This window comes from Pseudorasbora parva, chromosome 11 (genome assembly GCF_024679245.1).
Source record: "Pseudorasbora parva isolate DD20220531a chromosome 11, ASM2467924v1, whole genome shotgun sequence".
Classification (NCBI taxonomy): domain Eukaryota; kingdom Metazoa; phylum Chordata; class Actinopteri; order Cypriniformes; family Gobionidae; genus Pseudorasbora; species Pseudorasbora parva.
The window spans coordinates 38,182,457-38,197,585 of NC_090182.1; the positions used below are offsets into that span (position 1 = coordinate 38,182,457).

Genomic DNA, 15,129 nt, shown 5'->3' on the forward strand with positions numbered 1-15,129 from the left:
TCATTCGTTTACGTTATATAAAGCCTTAAGGTTCTGCATAATTAAGGGCGTGGTTACAAGTGGATAGCCATTTATCCGCGGTCTATAGTTATTGCGTCACCTCAGCTCTGCGCACATCCCGCCTTTTTGCCCATTTTCTGTTATCCGGGAGTGACACGCGTTGACTCGCTCACAAGATGGCAACGCCCAGCTCGCCCCTACTTTAAGCTTCAGAACGGCTTATCAGAATCCTATGGGTGACGTCACGGACGCTACGTCCATATTTTTTTACAGTCTATGGTCCATACCCATGTTGATAAGAGTATTAAAAACCTAATTTAAACTTAATTTAAGATACATTTACAACTGATAAAAATGTGTGATTAAGTTGTGATTAATCGTGAGATAACTCATGACAACCATGTGATTAATCGCAATTAAATATTTTAATCGCCCTAATAGCCCTAATATTTTTACATTTTCATAAACTTAAACTTTATTTTACTTTCATAATTTATTTGACTTCTACAATATTTTGCCAAGTGTCTTCTTTAAAACAAAACCAACCTGAGGTCTATATTCCAAAGCATTCTTGAATTACAGATCTTAAGGTCTGGATAGTGCATTTATGCAAAAAAGGATTACAGTTATTTAAACCTGTTTTTCTCAAAATTCCATTTCTAAAAATCATAGCGATCAGCCAAATTCAGATAACCATAACTTTTGTTTCAGACAAGCTATGAAAGCTAAAAATATTTGAAAAGAACTTGAGCTCAGATATTGTATCAAAAGCTGTAAAAGGTCAAATTTGACCCTGTGATGAGTTTTTGTTGATCACATCACATTCTATATATACATACAGTACACACATATATATTATGTAAACACAAACTTTTATTTTTGGATGTGGTTAATCATGATTAATGGATTTTGCAGCACTAGTTAATACAATACACAAAACCACAAAGTATCCTAAACAAAATAAGTGTTTAATCTATATAAATGTTTCATTACCACTGCCTTGCGTAAAGCACTTACTATCAAACTTTTGATTCACATCTCTTCTAGTTCAGTTTATTACATTTGTCTATTATATTATCAGGGTAAACCATGGTAGTATCAAAGTCCTGGCCCCTTGGAAAGACGCCAGCTGGTACCAAGCTGATGTAAGCATCGAGCTAGCCTCAAGGAAGGTCATTTCAACAGACACCTCCAACTAGGGATGAAACGGCTATAGTGACCCAAATTATCACGATTATCAATATTATTACTGTTTTGTTCAAAAAACAGGTAAGATTTAAAAGATTAATCTCAATACCATATATGTCCCCATAATCATTTATCACTGCATGAAAAAAGGTGTATCCGGACCCGTATACTCCTGTATACACTGCTGAAATTCGGAAGAATCCAGGAGTATACTGGCCGGATAGGTCAAATTCCATGGATTGGTATATATCCGTATACATCCGGAATGATACCAAATCGGATGTATGTTGTGGCCGTATACTTCCATGCTACAGCCATTTGTTGCCATGGCAAGTAATCCCATCAGGTTTTTTCAGGAGACATTTTCACACCTCTGAGCAGCTTTGCCTCCCATCCCCTATTGGCCTTTCAACTCAAACTGGATTGGTTGTTCTTTTAAAACCACTCCCAAAACCCAAACTGCTATTGGAGGACAGGGCACATTGAAAACCCAGTAAAGTGATTTGATTGGTTACTTTTAAAACTTAGCCCGCCCTAGCCCTTATAGCAAAGTGATTTGATTGGTTACTTTTAAAACTTAGCCCGCCCTAGGCCTTATAGCAAAGTGATTTGATTGGTTACTTTTAAAACTTAGCCCGCCCTAGGCCTTATAGCATAGTGATTTGATTGGTTATTATAGGTCAGCTATGCAGATATTGCTCAAATATACATACACCATAAACCCCACCCCCCTCTCCCCCCAAAGGAAAAATACAAACAAAGAACAATTTAGGAAAATCTGGAATATTTATTAAGGTACATAAAAATTACCAAGAGCATTATAAACAAGCATAAGAACAGAATGGGGAAACAAAAACGTAAAGAAAGAAAAAAAACAAGGGCATTTAAAAGGAACAAATAAACAATATAAATATAATTATATAAAATAAACATAAGTTAAAATGAAAGGGTAAAAAAGGCATGGAAAAAAAATTAACACAACATAGGTTGTGTTAATTAGTTGGCGATATAAAGGAATAAATACACAGTGTATCTAAAAAGTAACATTATAAAATGAGAACCAGAAAGTAGAATGTTAAAAAAAGGTTATATAATCTACATAAATGTTCTAAGAAAAGCAATAAAAAAAAGTGGAAAAAAAAAAAAAAAAAAAAAAGAGCAAATTCTATTTAAAGGACAGCGATGTAAAAGAATAAAATACACATTGTTTATCTAAAAAGGAATGAATATACAACATAGACATTATGAAATGAGAACTAGAATGTAAAGAAAAGTAGATTATATACATAAATATTCCAAAAAGCATTGTAAAAATACATTAAAATGAATGTGGGGGGCAAAATGTATTTAAAAGGACAGCGATGTAAAGGAATAAAATAAAAAATATGCATATAATATATGCAAATGTTCTAAGTAAACAATATATCGGTGGAAAAATTTCCAAAGAGCCATGTAAAGATACATTAAAATGATGCACTGGTGATGTGACGTGTAGCGTGGGTCAGCCTCTTGTCTGGTTCGTAGCACTTGGCAGAGCGCAGACAACCGTGGTTCTGTTTGGTGGAGACCTCACCATCCACACCGGCCTTCCATCAACAACAGCATCATCTTCAGACATCTGCTCTATTGTTGCGGTCTCTCACAGGTCTCTTTCTGCGTTAGCTTGTACAACCCTGGACCTGGTCTTCAGCAACTGCAAAACATGACAGTAATTTAACCACTAAAACACAGACTGTGTTTACATGTGCAACAATAATGCAACTATGTATTCTAAGAGTAAGGTCTTAATCGCAGGAAGATGCTCACATGACGAGCAGAACGCTTCACTCCAGTTTACATGGAATTTGCATTATTCACTTATGAGAATGGTTATGTCGCACTCAGATTTGATCAAAGTATTGGGTTTACATGAGGTAAAGTTTAACCACAATATTGACAAAATCATATCTCCTAAAGAGAAAATAAATGCTTAGCCAGTTTCTTAACTTACCTTCTCTTTCTTTGACGGTTCTTTGCCATGTTCTTCATAGGGTGTCTTTTTTTGGGCCTTTTCAGGCTGAGCCACAGAATACTTCCTCCGCGGTGTCTCAATAAGTCTTGCAACCTGCCAAATAAATCATGAATAATTGTAATACCAGTAAAAGTAAGCAAAACAAAGCACACATGGAAAATATTTATATAAAATGAGCTTAAAAATAATAAAATCTTTAAGATTACCTTTTACACATTCAGGGTCAACATCTGTAAAAGTTGTCCTTAATTCTTCAAAGGAAAGTGGTCACAGCGAGGTTGTGTGATGACTATTCTGGGGGGAAAAGTTGCAGTTATAATTAATTAAATTCGGTTTTGGCATTTCAAATGCATATGACGTTAGTAGTAGGTTAACCTAACATTTACAGTATACAATAAGCAGTCTTACCCAGTTTGTGGATCGTATTTGTGCGGGCTGTTCTCTGAATTGTGGAGGCGCCTTACAGATTCCTGTAAAGTTTGAAATTAAAATGCGTTTAAACAGATGCACAATCTGCAAGAACCACAATATTTTCAAGTTTGAATAAGATGGTCATCAAAGTAACCGCTGGAGACAAAACACATAACACTATAAGGCTAACGTTAATTGTAAGCCTACTTTGGTTTACAGACAAAATATATAACAATAACTGAACTTACCTCACGTTACGTGCCCTTTAAAATCTTTTCACATTGTTGCTAGTCTCTTCCTGTAGTCCGTACTGCTCATATTTTTGCTCGAGAGAATAAAGACGATGGAGAGCCTATTGGAGAAGATCAGCCTGTTCAGGCTATATATATTAAAGTAGTAAGCTGACGAAATATAGCATTCTGGCCGGAGATCAGCTGCTTCATCAAGGCATTCACAGTAACTGGGCTTGGGCTTGAGCCTGCTTGTCCTCCTTTGTTCAGTGGAGTAGAAAAACTAAGGTTTCTTTTACTCTCCATATTAAATCTGTCGAAAATGATCGATTCCAAATCTCAACCAAACACCACAAAAAAACAACTATCCGTTCTCTGTGCTTCCGCAAACAATGCTGAGGTTTTAACTTTCGCGCGCTTGAAACAATACACTGCTATTGGGTGCGCCTCCGTCCCCACCTGTATTGTGAGTGGTTGATTTCAAACCTCAAAACGCCCCCGCTTTGGCGCGTGCTTGCTAATCCCCACTCAAACCACGCCCTCGGTATGACGCGTCGCAGGTGTATCTATTTAATTTGGTGAAAAAATATAATGCCGGACATAATTATCTATCAACATGGAAGGACAACCACCTGTTGATAATAATACAAGAGAGAGAGAGAGAGAGAGCTCGGCGGTTTTGCCACCACTGCAACTAGAATGTTTCACATGCATATTTTTATCGTCACAAAAAAAAGTTTTTTTCCACAATGGAGCGATTACAGCTGAGACAAATCACAACACAGAGCTGGAAGAGGGTGCATGTGATGACCTTCATCCAGACGAAATGAGACCTGTGGACTGGGATGATGCTGGAATTCATTTGGGTAAGTTATTGAACATTTTTTTAAAATGTAAAACCAATTGACAAGTAAAATAAGATAGTGATCATCAGCAGTTGGTTTATATATTTACTGTTGTCGTGCAACATTACACTGATGTTCATATTTTTGTATCTGCTTTGGTTAGAGTTGACACACAATAGTGATTTGCTTGTTTTCAGAATGTAGTAAGTTTGTGTTTTTCCAGTATAGGCATGTCTTAATACATTGTAACTTTTATTTATTACAAATTTGGTCATAGCTGTATTTGCTGAACATTCAATGCATTTAATGGGCCATTCATAACAATAACTAAAGTTATCTGGATAAACTGTTAGGAATGACAGTTCTATGGCCCATCATGACCTGTACACATGATGCACTGTAAAGTGCATGATACTTGGCAGGTGATTTTAGTAAAAAGCTGATAACTTTAAGATAAAACTAGACAAATGCATAGCTCCAGCCATTAATCAAATTGGTGTTGTGAGGTTTCACTGTTTAAACTAAATCTTTGTATTTAGCTTGTGTATGTAAATTTGTGTGTAGCTAAAATCGTTGTATTGTTCTTTAATTGTTACAGGGGACATTGAAGTCCAAGAGCAAGTTGATTTCTGCATATTTGAAGAAACCATGCATTTACATGAGAACCAAGATTCAGCAGATGATCTTGATTTATCCATTACTGAAGGCAAGGCTCCTTACATTTAAATTAATGCAGACAGATAGATGTGCACAGACAGATGTGTATTATGTTACACTTCTATTAGTTTTTTTCTTTTTTTTTTTCTTACAAATGTCTTTTTTTTTTTTTTTTTTTTTTAAAGAACGCAATGAGCTGCTCAGGCTTTCCTTGGAGCTCAGTGAAACGTCTTCAGATGATGACAGTGACCATGAAGAGCAACACATCTTTACAGACGGTCAGCACAGTGAACATTTGGATTTTGAAGAAGACAAACCTGAAGAAGATAATGGCAATAGAGACTGCTCTGCTTTATTACTTGTAAAGCTATTAGCAATAATGCTTTTAACCTGGCAAGCATTGTTCAACATTTCGGACAATGCCATCACTGCACTGCTGCTATGCCTCAGACAACTGATGGCTCATTGGAAATATTCTCAGTTTTGATTGGTGTCTCCTCTGGGTTTGCCACTGTAGCCTTTGGCTTACTCAGTTGGGGAAACTAAAACTATAACACTACATTGATGATCGACTTCACTGAATATGTTGTATGTCCCAAGTGTAACACAACACACACTTTCTGCTTTCCATCTATTAATGAAAAAGATGATAAGCTTCAACGGCAAGGAATATCTGTACCCCAAACAAACCTATTGTTACAAGAAAGTAACTCAGTCATTAGAGACATTGGTAAAAAAAAGACCTAGGTTTTTTAAAAAGAGAGGCGTGGAGAGAAATACAAAATCTTGGACGAACCAGTCCTAGACCCAAATGCAGAGCTGCGTGCTGGAGTCATTAAGAGATTTCTTATAATCAGTGTTAATAACTAACACACGTACTATACGCCATGTTGTTGCAAAGGTTTCGTGGTTGCACCCTCATCCAGACAGATATTTCTTTGGGAACCCTGTGGAGGTATGGAACACAGACTGATTGTGCAGCAGCGTTCCTACCTGTGGAACGTATTGCAGGGACATGTGTACTAAGTACATACATTGTGCAGTTAAGTCAGACAAAAGAAAAGGTATCAGCCATAATTCCCATTTGCACAATGTTTAAGATTTAGCCCCATGCGATTTCCAACGACCTTCTTTTTATTCCTTTAATTTTATTTTGAGCATATCCGTGTTTTTAAAGCCATTTTTTCATTATTTCACATTTATGTACGTTCCTTTTTATTAAATGTTATTGTAACTGCATTTTGTAAAACTTCACAATAAATGTGTGTTGTTCTAAAATGGTTGGTTAATTTTCCTTTATTTGTTCCATTCAATTTCTTAATTTAAATGCTCTGTTTTTGTGACTATGTTCGGGGTGTTTATTTTGTAGTGTTTTTAAAAAAACTTTGATTAAGAGTCATAATCCTCAATCCTGAAGTCCACCCCTGCCACCCCTCCCTCTGAGAACAGCCAGCACCTCAGTGTCATTAACATATGAAAGGCCTTATTCACACCTAACAGTCACCAGTCCTAGCACCCAGCAGTGTTTCAGCTGTATATTTCCGTGAAATTTCACGGATGCCTGTATATGTCCGCATATGTGAGGTTTCCGGGTGTATCTTGAAATATACTGTTCCGTGTTACTCTGATCCGCTTTTTCCCACATACGTCCGGTAAACCTCAAATTACACAGGAGTTTACCATGCCCGGATAATGCCGTATTCCAGGGTTTTCATGCAGTGTATGTGGTAAAGAAAATCTATGAAATAAGTGTAAAATGAATATACATTATTATCCCTTAAAGAGTTAATATGAAAAAAAGAACATTCTGTCAATAATTACCCTAATGTCGTTTGACACCCATAAGACCTCACTCATTTAAATGGAGCGATGCGGAGCAAAGTAAGTGTTTCAACTTTTCAAATTAATTCCTACACTGTAAAAAATTATTTAGAAAAAAAGTTACCTGGTTGCCTTAAAATTTTGAGTTCATTGAAATTAAAATTTGAAAATTTTTTGAGATTCGACAACCTTTATTAAAAGATTATTAAAAGATTTTCTAAGCATATTGGGTAATTATGTGTGTGTTATTTCTGCTGATGCAGTGAAACATGCCAAATAGTGCTATTTTCATGATTTATCAATTTTTTTTATGTGGTTCAGATACAAAAATATTTTGAGTTTCTATTTATTAAACTAATTTCCTTCATTGTATCAACTCAAATTTTTAATTTCAATAAACTCAACATTTTAAGGCAACCAGGTTACTTACTTTTTTAAGTTAAACCAACAAAAACCACCACAAATTTTTTACAGTGTATGAAAGTTACCGTATTTCCTCAAATAAAGACCGGGGCCTTTATTTACCTGAACTGTAGAAGGGAACCAGCTTTTATTTGAAGCAGGCTTTTATTTGGGGCAGGCCTGTATTTCTAATTCCATCTGTTTGATTGCTTTAATTCATAAATAATTTATAAATTAATAAATGTATTAATTATTTTTTTCATAAATAAGATAATTTGATAATCATTAATTAAAATTAGTTGCTTAAAAAATGCTTTAAATTAATAGCAAATAAAAGCGATAGCGTTCCAGTGGACAGATATCATTGATTTTTTTAAGAAACATGCAAACATATCACCATTTACAACAGCAGCCAGAAAGGCGACAAAGCAATCTCGGTCAGAATTACTGTAGCCTAATCAGTAACCACAATTGAGAAGTGGATGTAGTCTGCAATAAAAGAGATCAAGTTTTGTTTAAAAATAATAATAATAATAATTTGTTACATTTATATAGCGCTTTTCTAGGCACTCAACGCGCTTTACATAGAAGGGGAATCTCCTCAACCACCACCAATGTGCAGCACCCACCTGGATGATGCGACGGCAGCCATATTGCGCCAGAACGCTCACCACACACCAGCTGATTGGTGGAGAGGAGACCGAGTGATGAAGCCAATCATTATATGGGGATTATTAGGAGGCCTTGATGGACAGGGGCCAATGGGCAAATTTGGCCAGGAAAAAAAAAGTGTATATATATATATATATAGAGAGAGAGAGAGAGAGAGAGAGAGAGAGAGAGAGAGAGAGAGAGAGAGAGAGAGAGAGAGAGAGAGAGAGCAGCAAAGGCAGCAGCATTCTGGGAATTGTAGTCTTTCATCCCCATGAGACTAAAATACATTTTCTGCATTTTCTCAGTCTAGAAGGCACCAAATTCAAAAATAATTTCACATTTCTACAACATTAATGACCCAGTTTAAATACAAATTCATCTTCCCAGCGCTGAAGTACCCCTTTAACAATCGAAGTGCATTGTCTGAAGCACATGACACAGGTGCACTCGGGTGCACTCAGGTCCAAATCCACTTTTGCTAGTTTATTGTTGCAGTTCTATGTGGTCTCGTAATGGGCCATTGCTGCGTTTTGGGTGTAGCGTGCAATAAACCAATCAGAGTCCTTTCTCCCATTCCCTTTAAAAGCCAGTTGCTCTTGCACCATGGCGAATTCACTATTTACATGGAGGAATCTGCAAGTGAAAAGATTGAATGCTTCTCCAGTTTAAAAAAAAAAAAAATGGTGTGCTTCTGTGGATCCCTGTGTAAAATGCTCTTTAAATAACACAAAAAATACTGCATACTTAAAACCAGGTTTTTGATGGTCAATGGCGCTGTTGTCTCAGAATAGGAACAGGCCCCTAAACACAAATCATTGTCAGACCAGCACGCCCGCGGGAGAAAAGATGGGCACAAGTGCATTTGCTATTAAAAAACTTGAAAATGATAACTGCATCAGGTTAGCAAAAAATACTTGCGTCACACCTGGTGTCGCAGAGCGCCGGGTGTATAATAGGAACCATAGCGTTAACTGAAGCAAACATGACATATGCATTTCCAGGCACAGGCTATGATTGATTTTGGAGGTGTGTGCCAAGGTGGTACTGTGTAATATGAAAGTTTCTTCAAGTGATTTTAACCATCGACTGTATGTAATTTTAATACATCAAATACCACCACAAACCCATTAAAAATTTCAAAGGGAACACATGATGAATTAGTTTCCTGTGTTGTGCCCTTCAAACTGATGTTGTGGTTGAAGATATTTAACAGAGTAATGCCTCAGGAATGAGGATGTGCAGCTTTTGGTGAATAATTGGTTGAATTCTGTGCAAACAAATCGTGCAGCTGCAGATTCAGATCCCATGCAGGCCTTGGGATAACCTAGACTTGGTTTTCCAGTCTGTGATTGAATTTGCGCTGACATAAATATGGACAGTGGTCAAGCATATGCTTCACTGCAGTAATCCACATCATAATGTCTCCTGCTCAGTAATTGATTTTGCTCCAGGCTGCCACTTGCAAAACATGGATAACAGAACACATAGCAAGCGTAATACATTGTTCATTTCAATTATGAATCAAAGTTTACATCAATAATGTATTCTTGATATCCTCAAAAAAGTGTTCATTGAACTTGCTGACAACAGCAAAATGCATCTACTCGGCTGTAGCTTAAAATGTATGAGCTTATTATATCTGCTAGTTCATGTTTTTCCTCAGGTACAATACCAGCCTTTTTCATTAGTTAGTATTCAGAGTTGGTAAAAGCTGCTTTATGAAATGATTTTAACATTTGTTTACTGGTTTAAAATTTCATATGCACATTTAGACAGTATATTAATAAAAACAACAAAAAAGTCCTTCATGTATCCAAAATTATGTACGTGTGAAAAAGTGTATGGTCAGGTTTTTTTGAATTTGTGCCACCATATTAAGACATTTTGTAAAAGCAAAGTCTTCCTTCCGGAATTAAATCTTTCATTATGTCCCGGCAGAGATTAAAATACATTTCCATGCACTCATTTGTATGCTTGGCCACTACTAAATTTAGTAGTATTCAAATCAGAGAAGTTGTATCATCATTTAGGGAGGAAAACCATAACTTATAATGAGGAGCAGGCTACAAACTGTGACAAATAATTGTAAAAATGTAAAAATATGGTAACAATTGTTTTCGTTTTTGAGAAGATGTTGTATCTAACAATGATTTTAGGCTGTTGAAAGGTGAATAATTTAAACAACGTGACCCCATTTGTAACCTATGGTTACACCAATCAAAATGGATGGATGGATGGATGGATGGATGGATTGATTGTTTGACTGACTGTCTGACTGACAATTAAGGGAGTTTGCATCTCCCCCATGTTAAAATGCCCAACTTTACAGCAGAAAAAAAAACCTGTTTACAGCCTGCTTGATGTAACGGGCGCGCTGTGTCTTTAACAAGTTCTTAGGTTGGATGCACGCCCATTAACCCTTGTATATTCTGCGTTGTGTTCTTGTTGGGTTGAATGAAGGAAAGACGCAGACCACGATCAATTGCTGGTTTCTCTTTTAATGAAGGTGAAACAGCAAATTTGGTTCCTCTCAGCGAACCTGGTGCAGACTGTACAAATCAACAAAAAAAATACATAAGTCACATGTAGCCTCCTCCACACAGGTTTCAAGCTCCTTCTCTCAGCTAGTCTGGTGCAAACTGCATATACATACTGATAAAACTTTCAGTATTATCAGCAAAAATACTTGTAAATAAAAATATGAAAATGAACTGAATAAATTATAAAATGCTCAATGTAATTGATAACATGAATTTCTTTTACATGCTTAATACAACCAATGTTAACACTATACCAAATGAATTATAATGAACATTTTACACATACCTGTACATACAAATCAACAAAAAAAATACATAAGTCACATGCAGCCTCCTCCACACCGGTTTCAAGCTCCTGTTAGCAGATAAACACACAGAAAATCCTGTAGTCTAGCACGTGGAAAAATGTCTATTTTAAAGCTTGCAAAAAGTCTGTTTACAAGGTTTACGTTCAATTGACACTAACTGCATGTTCACAACCTCAAAGCTTACATTTATGCATGCATAAAACAAGGTTTGCATCTCACAAAAACCGAAATAAATGTTTAAAACTGACGAGCAAAATTAAAGGGGGGGTGAAATGCTGTTTCATGCATACTGATCTTTTTACACTGTTAAAGACTTGGAATCCCATACTAAACATAGACAAAGTTTCAAAAGTTAAGGTGGACGTTTGATGGGAGTATTTCTTTGTCAAAAATACTACTTCCGGTTAGTCATAAGTTTCGGCAAGTTTTTTGAGATCATGCGTCCCCTTTGACGTTAATGGGGGCGGAATTTCCTTGTATGGGCCTTACGGACAATTCTACCGGAAGCGAGTGAGAGAGAGAGAGGGAGAGAGCGAAAGTAACAGGCTACGCCCATCAAAGCGCTGGCTTGTAGGCTGCTGGACAGGTGATGTGCACATAACAATGTCACCAAAAAAGTGCGTTTTTGGTTGCCAGACCAAGACAGTCCTGCACAGATTTCCCCAAAAACCCCGCGTTAAGGCAACAGTGGATGGAATTTGCTTTTCCGGATCAGCAACTGAGTTGCGCGAATGTTTATATCTGTTCGCTGCATTTCGGTGCCGACTGTTTCATAAACAAGGCCCAGCTCGACGCCGGATTTTCCCGATCGCCTAATGCTGAATGATGGAGCAGTCCCAACGATAAAGGTCCCAACGTTAGAACCGCAGGCTGTGAGTAAGACTGCTTCAAATGTCTGTGTTTTTGCCAATGCCCATCAAGTAGCCCAAACATGATCACGTATAGTTAATTGATCAATGGAGCATGCGATGTGTAGTGCGTGTACATTTGTTTAGCTGGCCACTATATGTGTAACTTTATGTTTGTGTATTGTAAAAGCACTCCAAACAACAATACACAAAGAGGGGGGAAATATGTTGAACTAAATAAACACGCTTCTTCATTCAAATGCGCTACTATTCCGTGTCTTTCTATGTAAACACTAACTTAACCTGCCGTGCAAAACCAGTCCGCTTACTGTCTACACAAACCACGCGTAAACACACACACACACACACACGTGCACAACTGCACTTCCCACATGTACACCTTCAAAGACAAAAATACGACGATATAATTCAAGTATAAATATGTAAATAACACAAGCCGCTAAGCATATTATATAGTTAGTGTATAACTTGTACCACATAGAGACGTCCTGCTCTAGTCGTTTTTGCTGCTGCTCCTGTTCAACTTCAGCCTCTGGGTCTGATTCCGGATCATAGATGTATGGCTGCCCATATGAAAAAAACCTATATGGTTCATATATAGCGACCATATATGTTCCTTACTTAAATCAGTCAGAATTATCTTATATGTTTAATGTAAGTCCCATATATGTCATACACAAAATCAGACTGTTTATGGCCCATTTCATACTAAAAAGCACACAGAAAACTTTTGGGTCATGTATGAATCCTGCAAAAATCTTATATGAGTTTTACATGTAAACAGTATGCAATGGTATATGGTATTAGTAGAAAACACATGATATTCATATACAAATCATATAAAGTTCTTATACTGAATCATATGCTAGTCATATTAAAGTCATATAGGATTTATTTATATTTTGTGTCATTTTTTTATATGCTTTTTATACAGATTTCATATTTTTTTAATAGGGAAATGGTGTGTTAGCTCTTCAAGTTTATATAATATACATATAAACTGCATATAATAATCATACATGATTTCAGTCAATATTACAACATCTCTGCATATACTAACCATATATGATTTCAATCAATGACATACACAAATTTGTGATGGAAACACTTTTATTTCAACACAAAACGAAATAATCAAATTATACTCCACATGAGTAATTTACAATTCCAACTTGATAGCAAACTGAACTTTGCTCAGGAAAAAAACAACAACAAAATACATTGAACACAGTGTCATGGCCATCAATCAAAGATAATGAACGGATTAGTTCACCCCAAAATAAAAATTGACTGATAATTTACTCACCCCCATCTCATCCAAGATGTTCATGTCTTTATTTCTTCAGTGGAAAAGAAATTAAGTTTCTTGAAGAAAACATTCCAGGATTGTTCATCATATAATGCTTTTCAGTTACAACCAAAATGTTGAAGGTCCAGATCAACGCCGTTTCAAAGGGCTTTATAGCCTCTGCGTGATCCCAGATGAGGAATAGGGTCTTATCTAGTCAAACGACCAGTCATTTAAAAAAATGAATATACTTTTCAACCTTAATTGTTCAACTTGCTCAGCTCTGCGAGGTTTGGTTGCAACTAAAAACCATTATATGATGAAAAATCCTGGAATATTTTGTTCAAAAAACTGAATTTCTTTTCGACTGAAGAAAGAAAGACATGAACATCTTGGATGACATGGGGGTGAGTAAATTATCAGGACATTTAAAAAAATCTTTTAATAAAGGCCTTCTGAAGAGAAGCTATACATTTTTTATTAGAAAAATATCCATATTTTTGACTTTAGACTAAAATATCTATCTTCCGGCAGTCAACCGTGCGTGTCTACTTACGCCAAAAGAGTGACCTCTGACCTGAAGCATGATGTATTGATGAATGCGGATATGCAGAGAATAGAGGAAAACAAAACACTGGTCACCAATTTGAATTTAAAGAGGATTCGATAAAAGAGAAGCGCTTGATTTTGTTGCCCAGAGAGACGTTGAAGCTTACGCTACTCCTACATCGCATCACTCAGGTCACTCTCTGGACGCAAGTCGTCTGCCATGAGCTGGTTATTTTAGTCAATAAGGTTATAAATATGGATATCTATATCAGTATCTATATCAATTACTATATTAACTTATTTCACATAGTAATTATAGTACACATATTAAAGCTTTATTTGTTGTGTTCTGAAAATAAATGAACGTCTCATGGGTTTGGAACGACATGAGGGTCATTTTAACAACATACATTTTTGGGTGAACTAAACGTTAAAAATTGACAACGTTTAATAAATACTGTAATTATGTATTGCTCATTGTTAGTTCATGTTAGTTAATACATTACAATAAAGTCTCATTTGTTAACATTAGTTCAAGTCTGACAACTCACATTACATAAACTTCTTCAACACTTCCGCTTCAGAACTGAACCAGTCCTCATGGGATGAAACAGTCTGTGGCTGAACCTGTTCTTCTTGCGTGGTCTTCAAATGTTTTCATGAAGATCTTTCTGTGGAAGAAAAAGAAAATCTTCTTGACCACCCCATTTACATACATGAATATTAGAAACACGTTTCATTATAATGTTTTTTTCAGTATAACAATATATTCTTATACAGTTACTTACTTTCTATTACAAAATTGTAATATTGTACATCATTTAGATTCATATATGTTGCAGTTACATGAATGCAAATTATAGAAGTTTATATTTTAACTACATTAGAGCAATTTGCAAACTCAAGTTCACTAAAACATGAACTCTTTTCAAGTGAATTGGCACAAAATAGACTATTAATGATGACAAAAGGAACATACCGGTAAACAAATCACTTACATTTGATCATTTAGCAGACGCTTTTATTCAAAGGGACTAACAAATGAGGAGACCAATCATATAGTTTAATAACTTTAATACAAATATAAGCATTTTTCACTTGTTTTTGCACATTAAATACTTGTAATTTAATTTTTGCACGTGCGCAGCATAATTAGGCTTAACGTTACCTGTACGATACCTAACACTAGGCTGTGGCACTGACATGACAACAGAAACGAACAATTTACAAATCTTTTAGCAAATCTTGCCATTAAATAAGTTAACATCTGCATTGAGAATGACATGACAAACACAAATCTTACCTGGAGCTCGACACTTCGCGGTCCCGCTGGGAGGCAATCATATCACGGAGACA

The 15,129-nt window shown here is 36.0% G+C and overlaps 1 long non-coding RNA gene across 1 annotated transcript; it reads right to left on the reverse strand.

Moving 5' to 3' along the window:
- Window positions 1–2,523: 2,523 nt before the first annotated feature.
- On the reverse strand, window positions 2,524–5,335 carry LOC137092399 (uncharacterized). Its single transcript, XR_010908270.1, has 4 exons — window positions 3,608–5,335; window positions 3,406–3,493; window positions 3,179–3,292; window positions 2,524–2,881 (listed from the first exon to the last, which is right to left on the reverse strand). It is a non-coding gene; the product is annotated as an uncharacterized lncRNA (long non-coding RNA).
- Window positions 5,336–15,129: the final 9,794 nt, after the last annotated feature.